This window comes from Pristis pectinata, chromosome 6 (genome assembly GCF_009764475.1).
Source record: "Pristis pectinata isolate sPriPec2 chromosome 6, sPriPec2.1.pri, whole genome shotgun sequence".
Classification (NCBI taxonomy): domain Eukaryota; kingdom Metazoa; phylum Chordata; class Chondrichthyes; order Rhinopristiformes; family Pristidae; genus Pristis; species Pristis pectinata.
In genome coordinates, this window is record NC_067410.1 from 14,506,305 (window position 1) to 14,515,057 (window position 8,753).

The 8,753-nt window shown below is 42.4% G+C and overlaps 1 protein-coding gene across 3 annotated transcripts in view; it reads right to left on the minus strand.

Moving 5' to 3' along the window:
• plxnb1b (plexin b1b) overlaps window positions 1-7,543 on the minus strand; it is a 224,158-nt gene extending 216,615 nt beyond the window's left edge. For all 3 annotated transcript variants that reach the window (XM_052017265.1, XM_052017263.1, XM_052017266.1), the window contains exon 1: window positions 7,218-7,543. The gene's annotated coding sequence lies outside the window, so the exon portion shown is untranslated. The remainder of the gene's footprint in view (window positions 1-7,217) is intronic.
• Between the last annotated feature and the right edge of the window lie 1,210 nt (window positions 7,544-8,753).

Sequence of the window (8,753 nt, forward strand, 5' to 3'; positions counted from 1 at the left end):
AACCATGAAATGACTGAACTGCTGTGAAACCCCATCTGATTTACTAATGTCCCTCAGGGAAGGAAATCTGCCATCCTTAACAGTCTGGCTACTCCAAACCCACAAATGCATGGTTGACTCTGAGCTGTCTCCTCAATTCGGGGCTAATTATGGATGGATAATAAATGCTGTTGTTGCCTGTGGCATCCACACTTTGCAAACAAATAAAACACATGGACATCCAATCAAGTCATGCCTGATCAATTACTTATCTCATAATTACAAAGTGAAGTTTTGGTCTCAACTTCAACATTGGATATGTGGCCCCTTGACTGAAGTACATTTCATCACGTTCCATCCAATTGGAATCCTTGGAAACCCACCATCAGCATTGAAGACTCACTTACCCATTTCCAGATTGCACCTCTCAGTGCTCCTCCCACTCACCCATCTCTCAGCAATGCTTGGCCCCCACACTAGCTTCACTCCCTCACCTCCCACTCAGTTCCCAAGTTCTCCCCTTCCTTCTTGCCCACCTCCAACCCTTCTCCCATCCGTATTCCCCATTAAACCCCCAAGGCATTCTCCACCTTCAGATTCTCTTCCGCTAGCCAGTCACATCTCTCTACAGGGAATGGCAGTACACAGCAACCAGCAACAAGCTCCAGGGAAAAGGTGCAAAGTGATTAGGTTTAGAGCGAACACAGCATTACTGTTTTCTGTCTCTTGATACCAAGCTAACAGTTCCTTATTAACAGCATTCAACAGAAGTGTCTGTTCTTGTGGGTGCACTGTGGCATTAACTTTAACAAGAATGCCATTCCCAAGCTAAGCAAGGATGATTGGGTAATTCCCTTGTTGGCAAAGCCTGTAGGCAGCATTACTGTAAATGACTGAGATTAATTTTATGTACATAATAGAATTGGAACAAACCTCCACTCTACATTTTTCTGTGGAAATTGTGTTGCCTTTACTGGGAAGAGCTGCCAGTTTTTAATGTATTTTCCTCTGGCCTTTAGACAGAAGCTGTTTTCTGAGTAGATAGACTTTATTCACCACACAATTGATTGTTCGCTGAGAGCCAAGACATGCCCCACCTTGCCCCAACTCATTGCTGGAAGCACTGTCAGCTAAAAACCAAATCATAAATTACTCATCTCTTTCCCAGGAAACCGAAGGCAGCACTGGTACAGGGATTAGGAACCTCCCAGTCTCCAAATCTGGGAAAATCCTGCTCATTCCAGAAGGGCTGGGAGCATTTGAAAGTTTCCTAGTGAGCATGCATCATCTGTAATCTTCACCTTCCTTTCGCTGTTTGTTTAAAGTGCATCACATCTTGTTCATTGAAGAACTTTGCATCTTTTGGTCAGGTTGTGTCACTTTGAAAGGAACTCTGTACAGTTCCAGAGCGGTCACAGCACTGGAGTGACTGCAATTAATCATCATTCCCATTCTGAGGCAGGCTAAGTACATCAGAATTAAATGGAAATTCCAGACACCAAACATTCCCTCTGCATATGCAATACCCCTCCAGTGACTAATACCCGGCACTAATTTGGGTTTTAATCACTCCATCTGTGCAGCAAAAACAAGTGACACATAGAAAGCGTCACTGTTTACTGGAAGCATGGGTTCAGCCAGTAGAAAACCTTCTACGACTAAAAACAGACTAATCACTGCAAGAGTATGAAATTATCTTCGAATGCATAAAATACCTGATTTATTCATAATAAGTAAGTACAAATGAATCCAAGAGAAAGACAAAAAGACCACATATCCTTGCAGTTGAATTAGTTGGCTGAAAAAGGATGGTCCATCTTGGATTGTCCAGATTTGTTCTGTGATCTCTGTTCCAGATCCAAGGCAGGCACAGTAGTGTATCGGTTAGCATAACACTATTACAGCGCCAGCGACCCAGGTTCAATTCCTGCCGCTGTCTGTAAGGAGTTTGTACGTTCTCCCAGTGTCTGTGTGGGTTTCCTCCGGGTGCTCCGGTTTCCTCCCACATTCCAAAGACGTATGGGTTAGGAAGTTGTGGGCATACTATGTTGGCGCCGGAAGTGTGGCGACACTTGTGGGCTGCCCCCAGAACATTCCACACAAAACAATGTATTTCACTGTGTGTTACGATGTACATGTGACTAACAAAGATATCATCTACCTAAACGGGCAACTGAACTTTCACCCTGAACCATTGTTTTAAAGTAGAATAGCTCTGCTAAGGCCTTCCCATGGTAAGGTTAGTGATTTGCTGTATTATACCTGGGAACATTACACCACATCAAGCAGATGTTATGCTGCTGCTAAAGCACAAGTGGGTATGATATAGTGTGCCACTTAAAACTCAGGGCGCAATTACCTGATCCTCCCAGGTGAAATAAAGGCTAATTATTGCTAGGAAGATGATCAGGTCAATTAGAGGACAGACCACCATTTTCTCAAGCCTGACCCCTTAACCGGATTTCTTCTGTTGGGAAAGTTTCCCAGCATTATGGGTGATTTTGTCCTACTTATAAATATTAAAGTTTGCACTTACAACGTCAAGGTTTTGGTGGGCATCTTTCCATCTACACAGAAGATGATGAATCTACAGCTTCAAACAACTTTGGTGAGGCCACATTTCCACTAATGACCAAGCAGTTTGACCTCTCAGAGACCAATCTCCCTCTTGCAGTGATCTCCAAGAGGAATGTGTATACCGTACATCAGACATACCCTCTAACTCTACAAGTTTGCAACAGTCCTCAAACTAAAATGGGCAACAGAGCAGGCCACAACATTGGGTGCTTCAGTGTCACTTCAATCCACACACTGAAGAGCAGGACGTCAGCCTCAACCTGAAGATTAAACAACATGCACTTCTCCCTCTTCTGAATTGAAGACATTTGCTCCGATCACAAAGCAAAACTGTAGATAGTAGAAAATCAAAGATAAAATCAGAATATACCAGAGATACTCAATAGGTCAGGCAGCAACCATGGATAGGCAAAGTTAACATTTCAGATCAATGACCTCAGTTGAAAGGGTCATCAACCCAAATGATTAACTCTGCTTCTCTCTTCGCAGATGCTGCCTGACCTGCTGAGTGATTCCAGTGTATGCTGCTTTTATTTCCGATTCTCTCTGGTATCAACTCTGTACAGGGGTAGTTCCCTTCTGAAATATACCCAGAGAAGTGTACAGTTCCCTCACACTCATTTGCATCATTATTGCCTCATCCTTGGCTCCAGACACCAAACAGGATAAATAAGATGGATTTTGGATGAAGTGTTCAGGGGCATAATTGTTTTCTCACACTGCAGCCACTTTTTGGGCACATAATCGAGGAATCAAAAACAGTCCATCTGAGTCAATGATTTAAGCTCCAAAGAGTAAGATCCACAAATGTCTATTAGCATTCTTGATAGCCTTTCAGTGACTGACCAAAATACAATCCTCACATTATGGTTTTAGTCATGCCCTTTAGTGATTCAATATGAATTGCCTGTCCTTATTCCCTGTTCATCTGGTAGATTTAATATTAATTGCTTGAATTTATTCCCTGTGCATCTGGCTGTTCATTTTGCCAAAATAAAAGCATCCCAATGTTACAAACAGTTTAAAAGGAAAGGAAAAGAAAAGAGTGAGGTGGGTGGGTCGGTCAACTTTCCGGAGTTTTCCTACCAACATTTCCCATTTGGGATCTTAAATAAACAGTAATTTATTTATTCATGGTAAACTGCATTTATAATTTCCTTACTAGGGCATATGATTGACATGCAGGACAACAGATTGCACTTGCTAATATAGCCAAGCATCAACCGCAAAATTCAACATCATGCCAAGAATACTAATAACAGGGAATCAGGACTGATTACTATGGAAGTTCACCACCACTTCAGTGTAGGACCAGATGATACAGCTGCACAATACAGATCCTCCAGATCTTAAATGATTAAAACCAACCTGAAAAAAGCAAGATACTTTAGCAATTATACCAAGTTACTGATAAGCCTGTGATTCTCTGATTACATCACCCACCTGACTGTACCATGAACAATAATGTCACTCCACAAATATTTAAACTTGAAACTACAATACAAAAATGTATAGAATTTTTTAAAAATCAATGCATTGAAAATAAATACAAGTGCTGACAATTCCAACAGCATAACCTTGGGGAATTAGAGAATATAGTTAACAGATTGGGAGAGTTTAATTATGATACCCTAAACATAGTAACTGAACACCTGGTATTCAAATGTATACTGGAATGTTAAGTTAATCACAAGGTTTATGTTTTGGTTAACATCCATTCTCCTATCACAGCAACTCTTGAGCTCTGACTGTTCAGTGGTCAGGCAGTCAAGATCCACTGAGTCACAGGTGATATCAATGCCCCACAGTTTCAGCCCAAGCACAGCATCACCTCTTTGCAGGACTGAGCAATCATTACCACACACAAACAAAGAAAGGCACTCAATGTTTTGCAGTCTGCTTCAGTTTGGGTTTGCCCTTTAGTTTTCTCCCATCTCTCTCATCGATTCCACAAACTCAAGTTGCCCTTCTCACTCCATGGGAGATTCAACATTGCTGACAGGAAACCATACCCAATGTCAACCTGTACATTGGGTCCCAGCTTGGCCAGGGATGGTGTGTAGCAATGAAGGACAGGAATCCTTGCCGACCCTCACTTCCCTGTCTCAAATGGTCATGATCGAGTTTCACCTTTGGTGCAATAAGAGCTCATGACTTCTACTACTGGCAGCCGTGAGCTCTTCAAGACTACGCCATGACAAGTCAAAGAATGCTCTCGCAGCAGACAATCAAACATGGCCATTCATCCTTGGAATACCACAAAGCCTGGATACAACAGTGTATTCAAGTCCCAACTATCAACCCTCATCTATTGGACTACCATTTTGAGTATTGTGGATAATTTTATTGCCACAATAAAATTAAGGACAACAAAAGTCTTATATTATTATAAAATAAAAAGAGGATAGGATCTTCAAAATAGGAAATGCGATGTGGGCTCTTATGGGTCTGAGGCAAAATTGACAGTCTGGGCCATTCACACACTCAGTTCCTGCAATTTAATCAATTTAGGTGCTACTGTGTAACACTGAGCACCAAGTTTAAAGAGAGAAACAGCTCAGCATCCCACAGCCAACGATACAGTGGTCACCTCACCACTTCCCAACGTAGCTCCCTAGATGCTATGCATGGTATATAATAGGCTGTGTTAACTGCTGTGTGGTCAAATAACCCATCTGCTCTCATGGTCAAGGACAATGCACAAACTGAGGGTGCAACACAGGACAACTGACACCCAAGGAACCATTTCCCAGAAAGAAAACCCAGGTTACCTGGTGAGGAAGGGGAAAAGGGATTTGTTGTAAAAAGTATAGCCCATCATGGCTTCATTATTTTCTCTATCCAACTTCTCCACAAAATCAGTTTACAATCTCAGCTAGACTACTTGGGAGATGAGTGACATGAGAATGACAATTCCTAATTTGATATTCCAAACACTCCCAAACTCAGGCATGCAATTAGCCTTGAGGCATGGGTGTTAAAAAATATTCCAAATGGATACAAGGAGAATAGAGTGAGGAGTCAGGGGAAGTTTGAGGTTGCTATTGCATTAACAATACCAGTAATCATAAAAGGCCAGGGTGAAGGGAGAATTTCCCCACCCCAAAACAACTGGGACCATAATGTTTAGGGAAGAGGAAAGAGCAGAGGGAAATGGTTCAGTATCGGAATCTCACCACAACAAATCATGCACAATCAGAAAAGGAAGTACAAACTTCAAACTAGCTGGGACTTTTCCCCACCATCTGTAGATTGTGGGTTCAAGTCCCACTCAAGGGCCAAACACAAAAGATTCCAGTAACTGCAGACACTGTAGACCCATCTGACAGCTCAGATCCCAATGCACTATCTTAAAGAGGGGGGCATTATGTCCACTGAATGAAGGATAAATATGGACCAGGGAAATGATAGCCAGATAATGTTTTAGTAACATCACATGGCTGGTCATAGGATTTGCTTTGTAAATTGGCCACACTCCCTACATAAGAATCCTGAAAATGGATGCCAAAGGTGTCACATAAATGTAAATCTTTATTTCCATCCAGAAGAGACAAATAGATAACTTAGATCCAACCACTTCAGCGTGAGGGTGGTGAATAAATAGAACAGATGTTCAGGGAGTCAGTGCTGGCAAATTCAAAAGGGAATAGGAGAGATGTTTTTGGCAGTAAAAGTAGCAAGGGTATGCGAGAAAGTAGCACAGGGTACAGATGGACTAACTATCTCTTCCAATATGTCCAATCTGCTGTTTTGAAAACAAGATGGGCCTCATGTCATTTAAAATAAATCCAAAGCTATGAATGTTCCAGACGGAACTCTGAACTTACAATAGCATAAAAAAAAGTGACAACAGTGAACTCTCTCTCCACCGCCAAGTCAATAGATGCGAACATTTAAAAAGGGAATGCTCCGTTCAAAGTGTGGCCATACCGGCTAATACAAGGCAAACATGCTCTGGAGCTGACAACAACTGTTAAAGCATCTACAACCTCACGTAAAGCCTGCTTACAATCTCACCAGGTGTTCCAATTCCCATTGTCCCAGGTCCATAAATATTGGCAGGTGATTCACCAACGTTTCCCGGGAGACTGCCCCTAACATTAAAATTGCTGCAGATTTCCAACAGGAACGGCTGTTAGAACTGAAGGCACCACTTCCAAAACTGCTTTGAAGGAGTTTCCAGAGAAATCTGCTGTTCCTGAGAGAAACACCTCACAGTTGCGTGTAGATTTCACCCATATTCCACTCACAACCTTCCCCCGCCGAACCGAGAGCTCCCTGGCCGGTGTTGGAGACCCCTTCACCTTTAAGAGTCGAGTCAAATCCCCTCCCGCTCGCCCGCCCCAAAATGAGAACTTCGGCTCCCCTTTGAGCATGGGAGCGCACCGATGACCCAGGAGGAGACCCACAGCGGGGAAGAAAAGAACAGCTGCCAGTAAGTGGCAGCAATGAATTGTTCCCCCCACCCCATCCACCCCTCCCCCAGTCTGCAAACTACTCACTCACCTCAGATAAAACAAAGAAACTCAACTATTTCACTGTAGAAGGATTCAGCAGAATATCACATAGATAGGAAAGGGGAGGAGGAAATTTATTTTTTAATAAGTACCTCATCGTCATCACTCTTTAACAGATTCACAGTAACCTATTTAACGCCTTACCTTAAAAGTTTCTTTAAAAAAAATTGCAACGCAGGCTTCTGCTTTCAGCTTTCACACGGATTCAGAAGCGTTCCAGCAGCTGATCAGCGTTTAATCCCACAGCTCTGTGATCTGTGTGGTACATCAGCAAGTTTTAATTCCCAGGACTTTCTGCACTATGCAAGGATCCCGCTTCAGGAGATAGTGTTGATTTTCTTTCCTCTCTCTCTGTCTCTGTTCGATGTATGAGAAAATGCTGTGTTGTGCGTGCTGCTGTTTGCAGACTCTTACTGCCAGTTCACAGGCACTTAATGAACCCCCTTTACATTGTAATCGCCGCACTGGGAGATCACATGTACTCTGCACTCCACACAAACACACACAGGTTCTGAAAAGACCAAGACCTGCCCAGCAGATGACATCACTCTTACAACACACGCCCTGGGCAGCGACTTAAAAGGGCAATGACCAACATTGTCCTCAGTCACCTATCTTATTCAAACAAGCAACAAACACACATGTTGTGAAACTTCCAATAGACACCAGCTATTAAAAACAATCCCTACACTTCGTACGTGGTCAGCAATGATTCAATTTGTTCTGATAACGATAGGCAAACAACGCTGAGACAATGAATGGTGATACAAGCACAACCGGTTCTATGACAATGCTGATATGAACAAGGTCAGCAATGGTACAGACAATCCTGTTGTAGATACATTTTTCCCAGTAGAGTCTTCCCTGTTATACAAAAGAACATAAGTATTACGTGCAGAACTAGACCATTCAAGCCCTTCAAGTCTTTCCTACTATATAAGCTGCTCTCCTGCACTATATTCAGAGCCTTGGATTTCCATGGTATTCACACATCTGTTGATTCCTGTTCTGAATATAATAAATGGCTGGACGTCCACAATCTTCTGTGGTTGGTGTTTGAACTGAACTATTAACCACATTTAAACTTTCAGAGAAATCCCAAATAAAAGGAAGTTTGGATTGGTTTCAGTTTGTATTGAGGTTTGTTACTTGTGTGCAGAATATGCATTTATGTTACACTAATTACATGTTATACTAATTAATCCCCAGTAAAAGAATACATATATACATTGCAGGCAAGAGCCGATGAGGCCAAATCTCCATAGAATTCGTACCCAAGTCCATTCTACACCACTGGCAAACCTCCCTTCCCAATATCTTGGTAGACACCTGCATGAAAAATTTATAATAATAGATTACAATAACCTAGATTTAGATTAAACTGACTGCACCATTCACCCTCCCCAATTTCCTCTGCAGTAGGCAATCATAGTTACCTGGGCTTGCCTGCTGGCTTTACAAAAGGTTTTGTGGGGCTGGGGAAATCAGCGCAATTCACTGGGAGGAAGTGGAGTCCAGGTCAGCGTACATCCTTGATTTCCTTGGGAGGCCATGGAAGATTCCGGGCACCATTAAGAAATGTTTTTGACTTACCTTTGGAGATGTCCTCTTTGTTCCAAATGCCATCAGGTTCTTCCCAACATTATAGAGTGCAATTTCCAACTTGCTTATAGTTAAAAT